The 22643-nt window shown below is 42.5% G+C and overlaps 1 long non-coding RNA gene across 1 annotated transcript in view; it reads right to left on the reverse strand.

Moving 5' to 3' along the window:
- The window catches only part of LOC137839645 (uncharacterized), a 71031-nt gene extending 50344 nt beyond the window's left edge, over positions 1 to 20687 (reverse strand). The window contains exons 1-2 of the long non-coding RNA XR_011085678.1: positions 20586 to 20687; positions 17055 to 17105 (exon numbers count right to left, since the gene is read on the reverse strand). This is a non-coding gene — a long non-coding RNA (uncharacterized lncRNA). The remainder of the gene's footprint in view (positions 1 to 17054; positions 17106 to 20585) is intronic.
- Positions 20688 to 22643: the final 1956 nt, after the last annotated feature.

A 22643-nucleotide genomic window follows, 5' to 3' on the forward strand; every position in this document is an offset into this window, starting at 1 on the left:
TTCATTGCTGCAAGGATGTTGCTTTTGAGCAAAACCTCATCACACGCGTCTGGTTCGAGAAAGTACATTTTTGCGAGGCTCTGCCGGGCATGTGTCTCAAATCTTTAAAGATTATTTCTCAGGCTTGATACCCAAGATAGTTGAAGTCAAAAATCTACACTTGATTGGATTTTACAGATTCCCTTAACCACATTCTCACACATTCTCAAATTATGTTTATTGTCTTGATTTTTGAACAGAGGTGTCAAACCTCGGTCAAAAGTTTGGCTTTGGTCACAAGTGCTTCTTATCAAGTTAAACAAGATAGTTGATTGGTTGACTAGAAGTGCCACGTTTTTACTTTCTGGACCTGGATTTCAGATCTCTGTTTTTGAAGGACACACAAAGCAAAGAGTACAAATGAGTAGTATACAGTAATCCCTCGTTTATGGCAGAAAATTGGTTCCAAAAACCACCCGCGATAAGTGAAATCCGCGAAGTACGGTCACCAACAAGAAGTACTTGGCAGGCTAACGGAAAGATGCTAATACGTTATCGTGCTAACACACGAAAACGGACTTCTAAAGGAATGAAAACGAACATGTGGAGCAATACTACATTGTCCTAAAGGTTAGACACATGTTTCCTGAATTTAGAAGTTTTATTTTGACTTTTAAATGTTTTTTTTAATTCGGAAAAAAAATCCACGATGGAGTGAAGCCGCGATAAACGAAATGCGAAGTAGCGAGGGATCACTGAGTTTTTATTATACATTTTGAGTTCTCGAACTATTACATCAATTCTCAAACTTTATGCCTGATGTCCAAGTGTTTGTTTGCAGACATAATAATTCCATTCAGCACTAGTATCGACAAAGTACGTCGAATGACGCTAGCATCTTGTCACAGCCGCTGCTTATGGCATTGAAGCGCTGACCTTTGTTTCTCCAAATGTTCTTGGGCCCAACGTGGCAGCCTTGAGCATTCCCCGCACAAGTGGGCCCGCCTGGTGACATTCAAGCCATTCCCAGGAGAGACGTGCTTGGCTTTCAGCTCGGCGTTTTTTTTTTTTTTTTTTCTTAAATGCGGCGCCATCTCGGGAAGTACGGGGCAGATGGGCGTAATAATGAAGCGTGATTACGAGACATTAATCCATCCGCCAAGCGACAGCCACAGCTGCCGCAACTTTGCGCTCGCAGTATGGCCGACTTTCAAGTTTGCGGACAAGCTTCACGGATGTCACCTTCGCTTTGTGACCTTCAGTATGTAAATATATTTCCTCTGCCAAGGTGAAGGTCGTGAAAGTCTTTCGTTGCGTCAGAGATGGCATTTATTGTCTTTCTTTTAAACACAACACAGTGAACCAGGTTATTAAATGGGGTAAATTTGACCAGGTTCTAATCTAATCTAATCTAATCTAATCTAATCTAATCTAATCTAATCTAATCTAATCGAATCTAATCGAATCGAATCGAATCGAATCTAATCTAATCTAATCTAATCTGTGTTGCATACTACTAGTAAATGGTGCTATAAACTCGTAAGCATTTTAGATTTACGGTATGTTTGTTTAATAATTAATGGCCCGTCACTCTTTCACCTTGTTTCCACTTTGTCTGCTTTTTGTTTTGGCGCTGTAGTGTTTCCCCGCACGCAATTGAGAGTGGCGTTTTCCCTCGGCTGGGCGGCGTGCTGCTCAAACGGCGTGCCAGCATGTGTTCGGCACAGCTTGATATCAGTGACTCCATTGACTTAACACAACTTCCGAATGCCTCGAAGGGCTTCCGAGAATGTTTGTTTGACCGCTCGGTGGTAAACCATCTGGAACTTGATTTTTATTTTATTGTTTTACCACTGCTATTAAAATTGATTTTTTTTCTTGTTTAGAAGGAAAGAGGAAACCTGCTGCTAAATTAGCAGATGGTCCTTCGCTGAGTACCTGAGTGTGAGAACAATGATGAGAACATGTCCACAAACATTTAATACATTTATTTTCTACACTGTCCAGTCCAAATAATCCCTGGAGAGTTTCTCAGAATAAACCACTTCTGGGTTGGAACGTAATTTTTTTTCATAAGGACCCTTGCAGAACAATGTGATAATGAAAAAAAAAATAATTTCATGGTTGAACTTAAGAACATTCATAATTGCAATTTCCCCATCTCTGATTAATTCATTGGTGCTAATTACCTCATTTTTCCTTACAAGGACCTTTGTTAGAGGGAGTACGTTGACAAGGAAAAAATGATTGGATATACATCGTCACGGCCATGCTGAATTGCACTTGTTGCGTGAGAGGACATTTTACATTTCATACTGCACATGCGGGATTCTTTTTCACACGGCCGGGGTAATAAGTGGGATGTGCATTAATTAATAAATCCACTAATAGTTCGAGTGCAACCTGCCTGCTCACCACAAAAAGCGCCTCAATTATTCTTCAGGTTGCCAAGCGTCAAGCAAGATGGAGGACATCTTAATCAGGATCATCGGGAATCCCATTGGCGATGACAAGATGGCAAAAGACGCACGGGAATCGGGTTCTGTTGCCATGGCAATGCGTGTTTGGTTTTCTTGGTGATTAAGTAGGATTTAGATGAGCACTTGGGCCAATTCAATAGAACGCTTCCATCAGAATAAGCAATTTCGCTCAAATTGATTTTTTTGAGCAAGGGTAGAAATTTCTGCTAATGCACACTAATTGTTTTTTTAACACATTTCCTGAGGTTCTTTCAAAAGTCCGATACGGGTGCGAATAAGATTCAATTTGAGGTAAAACAGCTCAGGTCAGAGTTGGGGGGCTATTTTATCTTTCGAATCGCTGAATATCAAATATGTGAACTAGAAATGTGTAGATTCTCAAGCTTGAAAATTGGGTACTTTGTGGTTCCCCTTTATCTCTATTTATTGTCATCTCTTTAAAAAGAAAGGGGAAATCTGAAGTTTGGATAATTAGTAGACTTGAATTCAGTCGTCAGAGTTAATAGCCCGGCTTGTTATACAAGACTCATTAGAGAACAACACGATGTAAACACACAAAATGGAGTTTATCGTGACGCAACGACGTGAGTGATGAGCGCCAGCGTATCAAGGTGTGTTCATCAAAATTAAGCAGCGGCCCGGCCTGGTCTGACAAGAATCTGCGCTCATTAGTGCGACTTGAAGAAGGTCATGTAAAAGTGAGGGGGATGAATAATGAATGGCAAATCGCATTCACTACATTAGCAGCGGGGAATCTTGCAAGAGGATTTGCACCGGCAATGAAAAGAAAAAAGGTTGGCCGCGTTCGTTCCGATAATAAGTCGAGCGCCGGTCCAAACGAGCCACCGTCCTGCCGCTCAGGCGCCCGTCGCATCAGGAATATTTCATTTAATTAGGCCGCATTCCTTTCAACGTCACGACCGGGGAACGTCGGTCGTTCGGTCGGCTTTGACTTATTAGCAAAATCAGGTCAGCATTTGCATTGGGAAGGGAAAAAAATAAATCCGAGGCACGGCGTAATTATGCACGCACGCCGCCGCATTGTTTTTTAATGAGCCGGCCTTGCCCACAACAGGCCTCGCAAATGACACGCTCACCTCGCAACCGTTGACAGCGTGTTTGCAAACGGGAAAGTAAAGCACGTCCGAAAAAAATCATCCCGCGCTAGCCACTCTCAAATATACGACCCGGAGGGACTCAGCACATTCACCAACGCATTTTAAAAGTTTATACCCTGCATATACCGCTTTGAGTATAGAAATTATACGTATCATTTAAATATCATCGAGATCTCATCACATTTCAAATACGCAAAATAATTCTGATAGGTATAAGATCCGATAAGCACAACTAAGATATCACGATCCGATCACAAGGGTCCGACAAATCCACACGTTGGCGATAGCTGAATACGAAATAGTATATTCTATTCAGTAATTTTCAGAATATTTCATGAGCGAGGACTAATTGCCGGCCTCCGGGTTGTCCTCGGATTATGTGACATCATACTCTCTACGAAACACAATTTAGTGCGTGTGAAAACTTTGCGCGGCTTTAATCTTAATTGCAATCTGGCTCTTTAATTAGCGGCGCTCACATAGCGAGTCGTTCAGGTGTGATCAATGGCCTCCTTATCTGCCAGCCCGAAATGAAAAGCAAATGAAATCAGCATTTGGCTATCTTTAATTGGAACCTAACGTCAAAATTAATAACAGTCGAGTCGATTAGCCCGTGTCGCTAATATTGCCGTTATTCCAGGTTAATTGTCGTCATTACAGGGATTTGCCGGATTTAATGGAGTGAGCTGAAGGGACGCAATGCCTGAGTGAAAAGTCAAGAGTTTGACGGGGTCCCAAAAAGAAGATTCCAAGGAAAGGTCGTCTTGTGTTTGGACTGATTCTTGAAAGTGCCAGCAGAGTGGTTGCATTTATTTTTTTTTGTATTTTTTATTTGGCTGCAGGAAGATTGGCAACCCTTAGACTTCACCCACTTCTGGTCTAGATGTTGATTTTATATGTGTGTGTGTTTATAACTCCTCCAAAAGTCCCGGTCGAGGTTTTTGGCGTGTCCATATCATTAAAGCACATTACACGCGACCTCAGGAGGGAAGGTGAGATTACCTCCATGCTATTGTTTCACATTTGGAAAGCGGCCGAGAGTTTAATCAAATCGCAAAGCAATCAATGCGGCGGGCGCTCTCCTTGTCTTTGTAAGCCAAGGAGCCTTCCCCCGAGCGGTGGCGAGCACGCTGGCGAGCTCGCCACCGCCGGCAACGACACTCACGTCAGACACATCATCAGCCGCAATGAGATTAATCACCCATCCCCTACCCGCCCACCGGGATATCTAATGTCACCGTCCTTATCTTGCCGCCGCTCAATCACACTCGGAGAAGCTCATTCCGGAAGCGCCTTGCGGTTCTTTTTGTTCCTCCTGACGCCTCCGCCAAGTAACTCTCCCACTCGTACCTCCTTCTCAAAACTTTCAAGAATCAATCCGGCCAAAATATCAAAACCCCTGCGGACGTGCAGGACACTGCTCCAAATACGCTCATCTATTATTTACCCGTATTCCTGTTCTCTGAACCGACAGGAAGGGACAAACATTGTCGTCGTTTTGGAAGTTTGCTGTCTTTTCATCCCCGGGGAATTGAGACAGCCTAAAAATCAATCTAAGTTAGAAGAAACGTGTACATCGATACATGTAAATAAAGGTACAAATGTTAACGTCCCATTATCGGTAAGCTAATTTTACATTCCTGAGCTACTCATGTTGTACTTGAGTATCACCATTCTGTTTGTACAGTGGCTTCTTTGTTGTGTAACTGCTCGTCCCTCCCTTCTCTGTTCGCCGAGATGAAGAAGAAACAGTTACCGTATTTTCCGCACTATAAGGCGCACCTGATTATAAGGCGCACTTTCAATGAATGGCCCATTTTAAAACTTTGTCCCTATATAAGATATATACATTTGGCCCGCGGGCCGGACTTTGGACACGCCTGCTGTAGTGGCTCAATATTGGTCCATATATAAGGCGCACCTGATTATAAGGCGCACTGTCGGTTTTTGAGAAAATTGGTTTTTAGGTGCGCCTTATAGTGCGGAAAATACATTGTAATCGTCCCATGTCTTGTGTCAATTCTTGCTACACAAAAATAATCCATTATATGTTCCGAAGGCTTTTACGGAGATCTTTGGAGTCCTGCAGGTCCTGTGTCAGAAGCCATCAAATTACTTTTGACATGTTTTCCCGACCAAAATCACACATTTAAAACCAGGGTCTGGGTTCAAAAAGAAAACTCATACAAACACACAAAAAAAAGTGTCCACTTCTTTCTGACCGATGTTGGTACCCTGGCTTAAGTGCTGTATTGATTCTCGGAAAAAAAACACTCCAAAAAAACAAACAGTTTTTAGTGCCCCAAATGCATTACGGCTGAGAAACAACAACAAAAAGGATCCACTTCATTGAAAATTGAGTTTGCTGCTTTTTTGTAATTTTCCCATTCAGCTTTGGCACTTTTGCTGCCGTGCATGACCTTTTGCGCAGTGGCGTTGGTTAATGCGTGCCATGAAAAGGAGCCGAAGCAAGCAAGCTGGACCTTCGAAACAGGCCACGCTGCATTCTGTTTAGCATCGCAATCAAGCCAACGCTCTCGGCCGTACGTCGCCTTTTCTCTCTTGGCGTGGGCTCAGTCTACTTTCTCCCTTTTTTTCTCATTTTTTTTCCAAGATGCTGTTTAGCATTCACGTCCAAGCACTTGCTTGTCAGCGAGCCAAGTCCAAACATCAAGCTGTGGATCTACGGGCTTGCAGATTTAACTCAGCTGAGTAATGTCCAACTGTTTCAGTGTTTTTTTTTTTTTTTCCCGCATAACTTTCTGTTCTCTGACCACAGCAATCACTTACAATACGCCTGTTTGGCACACACATCGGGCTGTTTTTGTCACAAGTTTACTTACCAAGATCATCAAATGCCAAACTAGCTTCGGTCTTATAATTATCTCCTAAAATGAGCCTTTGGTCTGATTTATTTACGAGCAACAATCAGCGGGGAAACTCGTGGGTTGTACTTTGGATAAATTCCCCAGACAGGAAGTATACGTAGATATTTCGATTGATATCGGAATAGAATCATTGTTCTGCGTTGAGATTTGTGGAGCACACCAACAGAATGTGACCAGAACTGTAAAATGCCAGATTTATTTATTTTTTTATTGTATTCCTACAACAGAATTTTACTGCATCATTTTTTTTCAGCTCAAACGATTTCATTAAGCCATTCGGCTTTCATCGGTTATTAACCCGTAAATTAAAACATGAAATTGTGTGGAAGCGACTTGATTAATTAAAAAGATAAGGGTAAATATGGTGAGTGTTTCAAATTGCAGTTTCAAGCCTGGCTAAGAGTTTGGTCATGTTCATTTGAAATTTTTCTATGTCATTATATCTGCTTTTACTTTGGTAGTCGGCTTCCTCTCGTTTCGGAAACTTGACTTTTCGTTTCAGGAGGCTCCTCATTAGGGTAATTGTCTCCAACTTGTGCACCTGGCCTGTATCGAGCCATGTCCTTTGTTAGATTCTCATTTTATCCTGCTGTGTCCAGGAACAAAATGTGGAGTTTGACTTTTCTATTTCATATACGCTAGAGTCCATGCTTTGTGTTTGTGTTTCTTCTGCTTTCTGAGTTCAATTTTGCCTCCAGTTATTTTGTGTTTTTTTTACATGGCTTTGCTGAGATACAAACTTGTTGCCTCCTTGTATTGTTTTTTTTTTTTTTTTAGCTTTGCTGTGATTTTGTTGGAAATTTTGCAATCCTGTAAAGCTCGTGTCAAACTCAAGGTCCGGGGGCCAGATACGGCCCGCCACATCATTTTATGTGGCCCGCGAAGACAAATTGTGCATCAAATTCGTGTGTCATTACTAGAATTGAAAATTGTCTTCACTTTTAAAAAATATATATATTTTTTTTAATTTGACCAGTTTTTACTAGTCTGATTTGGCAATGAGTTATTTGTCGGTTTGTTTTGTAGCTTATACTGTATATAATATGAGGTGCTCATACATTTATTTGGGTTGACAGTCATAATGGCACTTCGAAAGTATGACTACAATGCGGCCTGCGAAAAAAATTAGTTTGACACCCCTGCTGTAAAGCATAGGTGCCAAACTCAAGGCCCGGGGGCCAGATGCGGCCCGCCACATCATTTTATGTAGCCCGCGAAGACAAATTTTGCCATTACAAAAATTACAAATGTCTTCACTTTTACAAAATAGAGACATTACTAGCAATTATCATTACCATTCAGCCTTTTAAAATATTTTTTTTTACTAGACTCTGATTTCAAAAGTAGTTTGTTCAGTTTGTTGTGTAGCCTATACTGTATGTATAAAGAAGACGGTGACTCATAATGGCCCTCCCAGGGAAACTATGACTATGATGCGGCTTGTGACAAAAATGAGTTTGACACCTCTGCTGTTAACTCAATAAATTCACAGTCACTTTTGAAACCTTTAAATGTGCTTTTTTTGCATCTTTTGGGTTGTAAAAATGGATTATGTATGGTTCAACTCATCGTGGTTCGAAGGTGTCAATTTGAGATTTTAAGTCTCCGTTAGGGTTGGGCTTTCAGGTAGTGCCTGAAACTGGGTTGGGGGACTTTGCCAAGAAAGAGGAGTTGTTTTGAAAAGTTGACTTTTGGAACCCCCCATTATTCCGTCAGTGACAAAGCGGCGTCTTTGATTTGTGTGCAGCGGAAACCCGAGCAGCGCTCGTTAATAATTGACGTCATAATCGTCGCCGTTAATAATGGAGCGACGCGCTCACCCGAGCACGTCACTCAGGCGCAACTATTGCTTGTGTTGCTTCCCTTTTCGTAAGATCGACTGTGACAAACTCCTCTTGATTTATATTTTATGGCGTCTTAATGAATGCAAAGTACCCGGCAGCTTTATGAATCTCCGCTAATCACCCTGAGAGACACTTTTTATGTTCCTGCAGCACACTTCTTGATTTGTGAAGCAAACGTGGGACTTTTTTTTTTTTTTTTGATGACTCTTCTTCTTTTGAATGCTGTGTGTTCCTTGAGATTCTTTTTTTGGTAAATTTTGTCACTGTTACTGTTCAAGCTGTTAAATGTCACAGTTGATGTTGACTCAAACTCCAAACAAGGAATTACACCCACTGTAATTTAAAAACAACTTCAATTAATGCCAATCGTAACACATAATGAAAAAATATACCGTATTTTCTGCACTATAAGGCGCACCTAAAAACCTCCAATTGTCTCAAAAATTGCGCCTTATATATATGGACTCATCGATGAGGACTAACATATTGAAGTAAGCTTTACGTGTTTATTTTGTGTGTTGTGTGATATTAACGTTTGAGCAACGTTGAGTTATTGATATATTGTTATTGTTTTCACTATTTTGAGTGTTACTATATTGTGATTGCATTAATGTTTGAGAAACGTTGAGTTATTTATTCTATGCACTTTATAATCCGGTGCGCCTTATATATGGACAAAGTTTTAAAATGGGCCATTCATTGAAGGTGCGCCTTATAATCCAGTGCGCCTTATAGTGTGGAAAATACGTTACACTCTACCATGCAACTTCTATTTCAACACAACTCCCGTGGTTAGAGTTCAAGTTCCAGATTTGAGTTGGAAATGAGGGCTGGATTTCAACACTGAACAAAATTCACGTTGGGCTTCCAAGACGGAAGTACGGGTTCAAAGGTCCTAAGGATTTAAAAAAAAAAGTCTTCTGGTTCCATGCAAATGTGTCGATGGAGAGTTTCACAGTGTGGCTTTAAGTTAAGCATTACATTTTTGTGTTTGGTTTCACATTCCACATCCACCTAATTCTATTTTCTAAATCCTTTTATTAAGTTCCCGGAATAAATCCAAAACTATCGGTGGCATAAAAAAAGAAAATCAATTAACTGTTATTTGCTTGTACAAGAGCTTATTGATTTTTAAATGGTAGGATGAAGCAGCCACTGTTGTCTGTTGCAGCCCCCAAAACAATTTCAATTCCTAATGATGACTTCTCATGTGGGCAGGCTGCCGGGGAGAACGTAAAACCAAAAGCCGTAAACAAGAACGATCGGGGCAGATTAGCGCATATATTTGACTTTTATTACAACATAAATGCCGTCATTGTGAAACAATACGAGGCTGATTGATGCTTCAACGTGAGCGGGGGACACAACTCGCAATGAAATGTCGACCGTATAACGCACACAATGAGAAACCGTTGAGCCTTGTGGAAAAACGACGACAAGTGAAAGACTTAAACGCGTCACCATTAGCAAGAATGGACACAGGATTCGGCCGGAAAATAAAATAGACGTCAAGCGCAATTGCCTCTATTCTTCTTCCTTGTCATCGGGAAAACAATGCAAACATTGATTTCAGCCATCTTGTTACAAGTTGTGTATTCTACAAAAGTATTCCAGAGAGTGTTAAAAAATAAATCACTACATTGGCAATACTTGACTAATTAAAATTGATAGTTAAATTCGACTTATTGGCCTGACCATGATTCTCTGTTGATTGTGCGATTGTCTATATGCAAACTAATTTAAATCAGAGTGATGGGAACCATTGTTGGGAATCAGGGGTTACTTGTTAAAAAAAAAAAAACACGAGAAGAATCTTGACCAGGAGTTTTTTTTTTTGCGAGGTATTCAAGTCAGCGCCAGCCTATCAAAGTAAGGTGTCAAGCCAAAGTTCAAGGATTTCGTGCAGTACGTGTTTACCTGAATGGATCGCAGGAAATTAGAGCGATGGGAAACTTTGTTGGGGTCAGAGGTTACTTGCTGAAAAAACATCTTTAACGAGGCCAGGCTCGTACATGCGCCATGAGAACAAATGGTAATGGAACGTCGGCTGTGGCTTGCGGGCGCCGACCTCTCCAAAGTGCCGGCGCTCGCCCTCGGGGACCCCCAACTCGCTTGATTGCGCCTGTGAACCGTTAAAGCCAATAAAGGTTAACTGCGGCCGACCTTTTTACCTCGCCGGCCGCGGGTCAGTGATGGATGACTTTGTTTGCGCGCCGGCACGTCAACTCGCTTTGCTTCCACTTGCACTCGCTTTCTGCTTCTAATGTTTATTTACCTCCGAGAGGGGAAAAACCACGCCGACCTTTCAGAAAGCTCTGGCGCAGTACGACATCATCAGAACAGTTGATGATTAGGATCGCAAAATTTTGATGTTGGGAACTTTCTACCACCGGCTTAACAGACGAGGTTCATAATGCAAATTCAGGTTTCAAGACAGACGATGGTATTAAAGTAGGATTTGGTGTTCAAACCAGGATTAGAGTTTGAAATTGAGGCACATTGTAAGGCTTCAAGTCAGGGTTTAAAAAAAAAAAAAGGCAATATGACTTTGCATTTTGGATTCCAAGACAGCGTTTGGTTATGGTTTCACATGAGGTATGTCAATGCTGATGCCTAAATGGGTTTGGTGAATACTGTAGATGGGAGGAGTGCACTTGGGTCCTTTCACAATGGACACAAGGCTTTGATTTTTTCTCGCTTCTCGTGGGGGTAAGGCAGGATCAATCTGCCTGCACAACAGTGACCCCTGGTGGTCTTGACAAGTTCAAAGAAGGAGACAGTTGCTGTTGTCTTCCTCGCTCACTGATTGTGGCACCCAGCCAGGCAGATGAGCTTCCAAACAAGATTAGGGGTTTTCAAACTCGGGAAAGTTTTGGGCTGGGTTTCAAGGAATCTGTGGTAGGGTTTCAAGCCAGAGTTGGGTTTTCAAAGTGAAGCTAGGATTGCCATACAAAGTTTCAAGGCAGGATTTGAAACAAGGGTTGCGGTTTCCGATTGCAATTTCCGAGCTGAGGAGGCCACTCAGGGAGGGAGCCGAGCCCATGTTTGCATCATGTGACAGCTCTCCAGCACATTTGCATGTAAGCGAAATGCGGGCCAAAGTGGTCGTTCTCCCCGCGCTCGCCTCCCACGCCACTTCAGAGCTTCAACACAAAAGTGGAGCTCTGTTAGGCGGGAAAAATGGCAAAACTCAAGAGTGCTTTTATCAGATAGGACACAACTTTTGCAAGGTTTCCAGAGGGAACACACAATCGTGTACAGAAAGGGGATCGATAATACTTTTGTGGATATTTTGGCTTTCAAAATGAATTTTGGTGGAGTCCAATCTAAGCAAATGTTTACTACTGGTTGTGGATCTGGTCCCTAATGGATGGTGAAGGTTGACTGTACTCAATTAATTAGTAGCGCAATTAGCCGTCGGAGAGCGAGCGAGGTTACGTTTGCGTTGAGACGACACGGCGGAGTTGTGCAAGCGCCTGGCCTCCGCGCTTTGATTTGCAACGTGACGGGTGGCCACTAATCATCGTCGTGCCGACTCGGCGGCGGACCTGCTCTTTCATCACCGTGCCCTTCCTGTTGTGCAAAGATTTATGCAGACCTTAGGGCCGCATGCATTATGCATACCCCCAGATGAATATATCACTATCAATAAATAAATTCAAAGCCGTCATCCTCGCTCATGTGCCGGTCCGACTGACGACTCAGGACGGAGAAGAGTAGATGTTGCCGTTCAATTATTATCATCGTTTTCCGAGTACAGTCATAGAACACGTGTAGCTGCTTTCATGCTTGAAATATCCGACGTGCTCTGTTTTTTTAAGACCGCTAGCAGTTCAGTATTCATCCGTGTCGGACGTTCCCTGTCAGATAACAGCTTCCGTGTTGTGGCCCTACCTCTCGAGAGCACACCTCCATTAGTCCGCCTGAACCGACGGACTCTCGGGCGGTTCCCCCCCGCCTCCCGCCGATAGACAACACACAGGGAGGGTTGAGACAGAAGAAACTGGGGGAGGTGATGCTGAGAATCAGATGTGCGAATGAGATCAGTTGGAAATTCGACCCTGGGCATCAGACGGCGAGCGGGCCCGCTTCCTCCCACCCCTCATTTGATAGCTTGTGGAGGCAGGTGGAAGGAAGCTGCGAGGCAGCCTGACACCGACTACCTCCGAAGCCCTTAAAAGGTAATTGAGCCTTCCAGCCCACACTGCTAATTTGTGTGGCTCGGTCCACTAGGCAGCAGTGTGACAAAAACACAAGGGAGGAATGACTCCCTCGGACACAATGTGTTAATTGGCTCCCTGCAGTGACAGCCGTAAGAAAGGTTGAGGCTATATCGGGAGGGGCGGGAGCCAGCGAGTAGGTGGGGGTGCCGGCCGGATTACCGGAAAAGGCTCGGTCAGGAAAATAATAATGGTCCGTCCCCGCAGTAAAATGTTTCACTCTTGCCTCAGCCTCATCTGCCGAATGATAATCTAGCAGCGGTTTTGTGCAACCGCGGAACATCATTAGGATGAAATATGGCGCCGTGATTGCGGCCGGGACAAAGTCAAACGCTTGTAAACTCTGGATTAGGGCGGGTAATTGAAAGATAACCGCACGGTGTTGGCGGGGTCACCAAGCGCAGGGTCGAGTGCCACCTCTGGATCTGCTTGAAATTCACTCTTTGATTCCTTCAAATGCCAAGTGGGCTGGAACTGAACTCCTCCTCGGCGGCTATGAATCAACTTGGGGGCACCTCGGTCGGCTTCTAGCCTGCTAATATCCATATCGCTTCACTTTTCTACCGATCAATACGCGGATGACGCCCTTGGAAAAGGCAGAACCCGACTGGTCGAAAAAGGGATATGATATTCACGATAGCGTGCATAGGTAAGGACCGTCTCAATCAGATTAACGCAGCGGGAATATTTCGCCGTTATCAGGCCGACAACACTTGGCTTTGCCGCACAATAACAACAACTCGAGAAGTGGTGCCGCTACGAGTCGAACGACGTGGTGTGGCGGTCGCTGTTTGATGAGATTGCGTTATTGTCGTGGCATTGGCAGATCCAGGATTTTCACTTGTAAAATGATTGACATCACATATTATGTGGCTACCCCGCATCTGAAATCTGGGATGTATTGAAAACCATCAGATGTATTTGTGATGTCACTTTTTGCCGCACGTATTCAGAAAAATTCGATTCGGTAAGTCCTGTTGTTGTTTGCGGGTAAGCCATCGGCCAAAACAAAATCACAAGTTGCATTTTCGACCTCCTTGGGGTTCGTCATTAGTACAGAGGAAACTGCATACCCCTCCCCCCTCCCCCGCTCATATGGATCGGCACATGACCAAATCCTCAGCTTTACAGTAGTGATTATAATTGATTATGCGGATCTGCACCGGATAAACCAAAAGCCCGCTTTTGCTTTTCCGTTCTTCATATCATTTAAACCACACGTGAATAGTCTCGATACGTCGAAACAAAAAAAGGCAAGCGTGATTTACGGTTGCCCTTGACATGAACCTTGAGTAAATCCTGTCTCGTTGAGCCTTTTCAATAATGTTGAGACATTAATTGGCACTTTTAATCACGGCGCTAAGTGTTTGTTGATTGCAACAGCTGATGTCGGCCACAGCACCATTAACGCCGTCTGATTTAAAAGGCGCTTGTGTTGATATTCCCCCGCATAGTCCTTCATTACAGCCATTTTTTTTTTGTCAGCCAGCGTGACAAAAGATACAACAAGCGAGCGGCTGGCGTTGATGATTCACAGCCGAGCGAGGGGTTTGTGTGGAGGGTTACTAACTAGGTCCTCCAAGGCGCCAGATGCCAGTGATCCATCTTGATGAAGTTGGGACTCGATGTCTCCCTCGCTGTCGCTCGCCGTCTCCCGCCCTGCTGTTTAATGACCCTTTGCCTCGCTTTCATCAGCCCCTTTTCTTTTTCTTCCCGCCTTTGAAGCTCAAAGTTCTGGCTTTGCTATCGGCCTTCAAAATGCCAATGATCGCAATTCTAATTTTTATATGTTTTCATTAAGTCCGCAGATGGTAGCTCGACTTTGCTATAGCATTTGATAAATGGTGCGGCCCAGTTATGCGAGCAGCTCCAAATGTACAAGTGTTGAGTTAGTAATGTAATTAGCTTCTTTGGCGGTGCCAAGTTGAGTCAGGAGGAAGTCGGAATTGTGCTCACGTCGCTGTCTTGGCTGCTTCGTCAGAACAGAATTCTGGTGCCAAGCGCCGACGTTATATTGGGTGACGTGAAATGTGTTTCGCGTAGCGATCCGGGGGCCCGCAGCGCGTCGCACGTTCTCTCAGCACGACGTCTGCCAGATGTCAAAAGACGGTGTCGCTGCAGAGCTGGACCAATTACAGCTGAGAGGAGCCAGCAGCTGTCTGGCGCAAAACTGTCATGTCGTACACAAAGACGCGTCTACACGAAGGGAGACCGAGAGTGTGACTTCATCTTTGCTGACCACCTCGCATGCTGCTCACACGCACACATGAACAATAATCCGCCATTACCCATTGGTACCAGATTGACTCATAACTGCAGTAAAGTGTGAGATTTTTCTCAGTATTATATGTACCATATTTCTCGCACTATAAGGCGCACTGGATTATAAGGCGCACCTTCAATGAATGGCCCATTTTAAAACTTTGTCCATATATAAGGCGCACTGGATTATAAGGCGCATAGAATAAATAACTCAACGTTGCTCAAACATTAATGCAATCCCAATATAGTAACACTCGAAATAGTGAAAACAATAACAATATATCAATGACTCAACGTTGCTCAAACGTTAATATCACACAACACACAAAATAAACACGTAAAACTTACTTTAATAAATTAGTCCTCATCCACATTGGTCCATATATAAGGCACACCAGATTACAAGGCGCACTGTCGGCTTTTGAGAAAATTTGAGGTTTTTAAGTGCGCCTTATAGTGCGGAAAATACGGTATATGTATATTTACATGTGTATGTATATATGTTAATATAGCTATATGTATGTATTTGGATACTTGGATATGACTATGTATATATATAGTATATATTTTATATATATATACGTATATATATTTTATATATATATATATATATATATATATATATATATATATATATATATATATATATATATATATATATATATATATATATATCTCAACAACCTAATAAGCAGTAATATCAACAAGTGTTTAGCAGCGTACAACTGCACTGGATCCCACTGACTGAAACTGTTTTGTGTCAAATGTACTTGTGGGAAAACAGGGCCAGGATGTAAACAACCATCTAAACAAAGTGTATGCCTCCATTTTCCACACAGAGAAATAGAGAAAAATTAATCAGCCCCCCCCATCTTTACGGTTAAAAAAAAAAAAAAACACAATACACACACTCAGCTGCCTTCCGCATCCGACGCGATCGATCCGCGCGCAGAAATTGAAATTGATTCATGAGGGAAGTTATTAAGATCCAGGCGACGACTTTTAGCCATAGTGGATTTGAAATGTAATTATAGCCGCGCCGACTTGTATTTACATGCTCGACATTTTCATTACTTTGGTAGATCGCTTTGGCCAATTCTTTGCGAGATGGCATATGACTCACACGCTTCTTCTTCCTCATGAAGCAATTTGGTTTTCATCATTCTCACTCTCTCTCAAGCTACTTTACTCTTCTCCACGCTGCTTTTTTTTTCTTCTCTTGACATGCTTCTTTCCAGCTTGTAAATAAACGGGGGTGAATACATTCATACGGGCGCTGCTGACGTTCACACCCTCCGAGCAATCTAATGAAGGTTCTTGTCACACTTTTCCGCCGCATAACACTGGCTGGCTAGCTCTTCTTAATTTATAAACTCTTTGTGTCAACTTGGTGACACTTATGATGTAGTTAAGCTTGGATCCCTTCACACACTATGGTTCTTCCGGGCTATGCTACGATCCCAAAAAGTTTGTTCGAGTCATCTCGCACATGCTACACAAATCACTTTCAGTCGACGTTTCAACCTTGGTGGTGGTCAAATATTTTGGATTGCCGAGCATCCAATCGATGGCCGCCACTGTCTGGATTCAAAGTCTCTCTGAATGAATCCGTCAAAGGCGGTGGAGTGTGGCGTGGCTCTAACAAAGCCATTTGCCGGCTGCAGCTGCCGAGAGATGCTCCCGCGTGTTGACTCGACAATGAATGCATCACGACAACAAATGGGAGCAGTGGTCCAATTAATGAAGAGTGAATCTGGTCCGCATGGAGCAACAGCCGGCTTCATAAAGAGGCTGACTGGAGGAACACCTGCGCACCCAATTTGACCGCACAATAGCAACGTTTGCCTTAGATGAACAAATTCAATCGGATAACGCTCAACGACAATCTACTCCCGGTTTTACCTGCATATCAAATTTTTGTCCATCACTGGCTCTAAAATTGAAATAAATTGTTTGCTTGAGCCACTGTGGGGGCGTGGGACAGGTATACCTACCACTGACACTCTTTCAATTTGATCCAGGAAAAATCCTTTTACTAAAATGTTAAAGCACGGGACACAGAAAGGCTGTAAATATGATTAAGAGCCAGCCAGAATTGGTCTGTTGCAATAGAACAGAAATATAGCACACAGTCGGGTTTAAAATCCATCTGTTGTTGACCCTTCCCTACACAAACCTTTAAAATGTTATTTAAGGCCTGCTTGGTGTTGTAAACGTGCGTGTATTTGTGTTTATGCCACGGTTACTTTATCGCTGTACGCACCTTTCAGTCCTTCCAGCGACGGCGTGTAAATCTTGTCGGTTACATTGGAAGCTGCCGAGAGGAAAAAACACTGTGAGTAACCTCACGTACCAAAACCTCACAGTCTTCACACAGTCGCTGCAGTTTTGAGAAGAAAAAAAACATTGTTAAAAAAAATGAGTTTTATAGACACAAATCTAATTTACAGATAACTTTTGTTCACCAGATCTACTACTGGAAATCAAATTAGAGGAACAAATGAATGTAGGAATGGAAAAAGGATCTAATTTGAGAAGAAAAACTAATGCTGCTGAAAGTAACTCAAGTTTAGTTGATTTAAAGTTTTTTTTTTCTGGGGATTGGTGGCCAGCTCGCATAACCAGAAGACTATGAGATTATCCCGAGGCAATTAAACTTGGGCTCTTGTCTTGAGAATTTCCTCATCCGACTGCACCCACTTTCATCCTCACCTTTGTACCCCCCGCCATCCTTCCCAGCCACCCTTTGTCATGTGATTAACTTCCAAGTGGTAACCGCGGGGATTGGGGGTGGGGTGGCAACAGACGCTAATCAGCGATTGCGAGTGGAAGCTCGGCACTGGAGGTCATGGCAGCTTCGTAATGTGAACGATGAGCCCATGAAGAAATGCTTCTTCCACTGTTGCTATAGCGCCCCATCTACTACAAGTTGTTTACGTCCTCGATGGGGTTTATGGATTTTGATCTTTGTGCCCTGGGATGATGTGATAGTCCTACACCTCCGAGCAATCATAGCATGAAGAGGCACATTCCAATCAATAACTTGATTGGCGTTGCCTTGGTTTGCCTTCATGTCACGTGTGTGACTTCCAGTATACATGGTGGGTCCAAAAGATATTTTTATTTGTTATTTTGATGACAGGTTAGGGTTGTCAGAGATGGAAGCTATAAGGAAAGACGGAAGGCAGAATCCAAGAATACTGATATGTCTTGTTTGAAGCTATTTCATACAGATTTCAATGCGCATACCGAAATTTCTCTCGATTAGTATTCGCAATGAAAATGATCAGTGATGAATGAACTGACGAACTCACGGATGTCTTTATACGCACTCGTATTTGATATCAATTTAATTAGAATAAACTCTAATTATCAAAATGAGCAACAGCCAATTTCTTAATATTGAATAAATCCCTGGATAATCCCACGGCAATCAGTTTGGATCTCGATCGCTTTGTAGCAAAGGTAGAAAGACGAGCGGCCTCTTTGTAACCATGAAGAGATTTAGCGCTGGCATGGCCTCTGATTGGCTGTTGGGGATGATCCAAAAATGACTGTCGCATTTGAGCCAACGACGGATGGCGTCGCGTTGATAGATGGATGGAAAATAAAAGCAGGGGAAGGTGCGGCTTGTTTTACATTCTGTGTGTCATAATCCCTCCCGTCTCCAATTCAAAGTGTGATTTTCTTCCGGAATATTCCCTCTCAGAAATTACCATTCAGCAATTACACGGTGTCAGGAGCGATTGGTATCTCGTTAATGAGAAATGACAGCGGATAGACCACAGCTTCGTTTTTCTATCTCAGCGGGAAGCGATGACAAGACCTTCCTGGATGGTTCAATGGGGGGAGGAGGTGGCGCCCAGCGTGGGCGCAAGATAACTGGGGGAGGTGGCGGGGGAGTCTGGTATATGCACCACACACAGTTCACTTTCCATTCCAATCAATTAGGCTTTTGTATGACATGTAAGATTCCTGGAGGAAGACGATCCGTTGACCCACATCATAGATGTGATAGTTAGCGAAGGGTTTGGTTTCGGGGCAAGAGCGGCGTTGCCCCTCCAGTCACATACGTGTCAATTAAAGGCATCCAAATAACACATGAAATTAGACAGTCCTCCGTCTTCTTGTCTGGAGTCAATGTCGTGACTTCAAAGAAGCTAACATATTTGTGAGATGTCGGAATAAGTCAGAGTGTCCAGAAAAAATCCAAACAAGCGTGGAGAAAACATTGAAACTTGAAATTTAAGCTTGTAACCTTTTGACCATGAGGCAGAGGTGCTAATCGCTTATCCACTGTGCTGCCACATGATATTTCCCATATTTACATCATCCTTCCTTGGAACAAAATTATTTGGATAATCATTTGAATGCAGTGCTAAATATGGATCGAGGACGATAAACAAATAAAACACTTTGACCCCAGAGAACAGGATTATTAAAATCCTCTTTGGAGCTTGTTGTAATATATGTGGGTTTATTTCAAATCAATATATATTTTTTTTAAATTCATGTTGTTGATTTATTGGGGTATTTATAGGCACAATATTGCTCTGAGAAAGAATTGGAAGCCTGAGGCAGATGCAAACTAATACCGGCACCACATTTGGTGAAATTGCTTCGACTCAGTAGCTTTAGTGCAACACTTGCCACCAATTGACAAATGTTAGGCAGGTTTGACATCCACTGCGGTGTGCCTGACAAAATTCTGGAGAATCATTTTTCGCTGCAGTTATTCTAGGATGTTCAAAAGGATACAAGCTAAGTTCTGCTTAAAAATCAGATGAGGTTCCTCAACATTTATTTTGAGTTGCTGTTAATTTAGCAGAGATAAACAGATATTAAACTCATATCAGTTTGATAATTAGCATGTATTGCAAACGATAGGCGTATTGCCAAAGCTATCTCTGTTTAGCTTGACAATCGAGAAAGTTTGGTGAAGTTGGAAAGTGACAGTAAGCTTGCACCCGTCACCCGATGGTTGGCAAAGACTGTAAACATTTGCGAGCCTCTGAAGAAGACAAATGCCAACAATCGCTGATGCTAATGCTAATGTTTGGCCTGATATCCTGAAGACCGGAGTCTTATGTCAGAATTTAGCCGGAGGACTCGTCAGTCGGCGGCTCAGCCCTGACAGAGCGTCTGTCTGCTTTTCGGACGCACAGACAGGCCATATAAATGCTAATTCTAGCATACATTCAGTTGGCGGTGAAGGGATTAATACGCGGCCCAGTCACTTGTACGGATTTGTACCATTATATGAACTTCTTCAAAACTGCACCCAAAGAACTCATATGCAAACTATCAGCAAGCTTTCCCGCGTAAACAAGTCTTATTCTTTGCATCAGCAAAGCCCTGACCCAGCAGGTTATATAGACGTAAACAAAAACGGCACCATCATTTTAAAAATACCTATTAATTACGTAAGTACATAAAAACTCTAAAAGTGTTATTATAATATATTTATACATTATATTATATCATATTATATTATATTATTGTCGCACGGATGGACGCGAATCACTCCACACATTTGTTGTCAAAATAATAAATTTACTTAAACACACAGCACAACAGCGGCAATTACAGTCAGACCCGGCCAAACTTCCGCTCACTGTCCCCTAACTTCCGGGTACAGAGGATCCGTTACAAACGTCACACACTGTCCGTGTTATACGCAAAATTATACATTGACAACAATAACCGTATGTATCATATTCTCAAACAATAATTAACTCCGACTACCAGCAGTATTGCGAGTTCAGATCATCGTCATTTCAACAGCGTTACTCACCTGTAACACACAGCACAACAGCGGCAGTTACAGTCAGACCCGGGTAAACTCCCGCTCGCTGTCTAGTTACTTCCGGGTACAGAGGACCCCCGTAGTTGTCCCCGGTGCCTTATTGAAATTCCCAAATACTAGCCACTGATACAATCCACTACTATTTGCATATAACGTGTTCAGAAACATATTCACAAAGCAATTAAAACAAAAAAAAAAAAATTAAAATGGCGCGTGAGTATGCATGACCATTCAAATGGGCTCCACATTATATTATATTATATTATATTATATTATATTATATTATATTATATTATATTATATATGACCATTCAAATGGGCTCCACATTATATTATATTATATTATATTATATTATATTATATTATATTATATTATATTATATTATATTATATTATATTATATTTCTCTGAGACAAGCACAAACCAAATGACTTATCTTCATTTTGTGACGGTATAATGGTAACATTTGTCCAAAGTTGAAGCATGCTTGATTTGGAAAGTCAACATGCATTGTTTAGAAACTCTTTTGTTGAGATGTCGTTGGAAAACCTGTAGATAAAGTGAAATAAATCTATTGTTTTTTTCCCCCCCGGTTCGCGGCCCCAAAAAGAGATGCCGACATTTGTCATTTCGTTATTACGTCCAATTTGTTGTTGTCAGATGAAGAGAAAAAGCAGCGAGTTTCTTTTTGGCGTCAATCATACATCATCTTTGAAATGTTATTAAGCGCGACATATCGATTCCAGCTCATTCCGCAAACAACATTGTCCCTTTCGCTTTGCGCCATCATGACTCATTGTCACGTTTGACAAGCGTGCCAGCGGCAGGTCGAAAAACTCTGCCTTTGTCTTGGTGTCGATGTTTTTCTTGCACGAGTAGCCAGACAACACCAATACGAGTCTTGACACCCTTTTTGATTTTTATTAATCCAAATTTACAACAAGCATACACCATTCTGGACTAAATTTGGAACAAATCTATATATGGCTTGATTTATGCTTCAAGTGACACAATTGTAACTCATGTTTTAAATTTTTGTTTTGCATTTTAAAGTGAGCTGTATTTCATCTGCAAGCCGTACCCACGGCAAGTATTGTTGAGTCTGCTTACGAGTTTAAGGGCCTCGTTTCCACCACATGACGTGTAACCGTCAGTTTTCTACGTGAGACGTCCCTCAGCTGGACTTTGGTGTCCTTGGCCAAGCTAATGAGAGCTGAACTGAGCTGAGAGGAGGATTCCGACTGAAAGGCAGCCGGCGGCAGACAGCCGAGAGGCTTATTTGTGGCTCGTCTCCCGGCTGAATCGCGGCGAACTTCACAGATGGCGTCCTCCTAGCGCAAAGTAAACATCAGCGGCGCACTGGCGCATTGACCCCCGCCTGTGCTTTACAGCGCAGACCGCATTTGTTTACATTAGAAGCAGAATCCTCGTCGTGCCGCATTCTAATGAAGAGCTCTGACGATTTGTCCTCATCACATTCATTCACGTTCACCGACATTTTATCTCACGCGGGCAGTCTATTGGACAGCAATGGAAATGTTATTGGAATGGAATAGTTCCTTCAAACCATTTGCATCTCATTTGCTGAACTTTATTGCTACATCGGATGATAGTGTCTTTGAAGGAGCCGCATGTGGTTAATTGCAGGAGGTTATTTTGGAATGTCTCTTTTCCAAGTTAGCTAAAAACAATTGTATGTTTTTTTTGCCGTCATGGATCCATAGAGCAACCTTTGGTTCATTTGTATTCTTGCACCGCCAAACGCTAAATAACTCGGGTGCACTAGTCTGATTTACAAACTAATGTCAATCAAACATTCCGGTCTGCCATTTACAGCCAGTCCAGCAATGTTTTATTCATGCCGCTTTCAGAATGTTCCATTTCTCGAGCCTGGCGCAAGATAGTCGAGGCACACTTGCAGAAATGGCCGCCGCAAATCAGCTGTTTATTCAATGTCGTTGGGGCTTCTGCTGAATAAAATAAGCTCATTTTCAGGAAAATGTCATCTTGGGAAAAATTTCTGTTTCATTTTATTCGACTGCAATG

Source organism: Syngnathus scovelli, chromosome 18, assembly GCF_024217435.2.
Source record: "Syngnathus scovelli strain Florida chromosome 18, RoL_Ssco_1.2, whole genome shotgun sequence".
In the NCBI taxonomy this organism is placed as follows: Eukaryota; Metazoa; Chordata; class Actinopteri; order Syngnathiformes; family Syngnathidae; genus Syngnathus; species Syngnathus scovelli.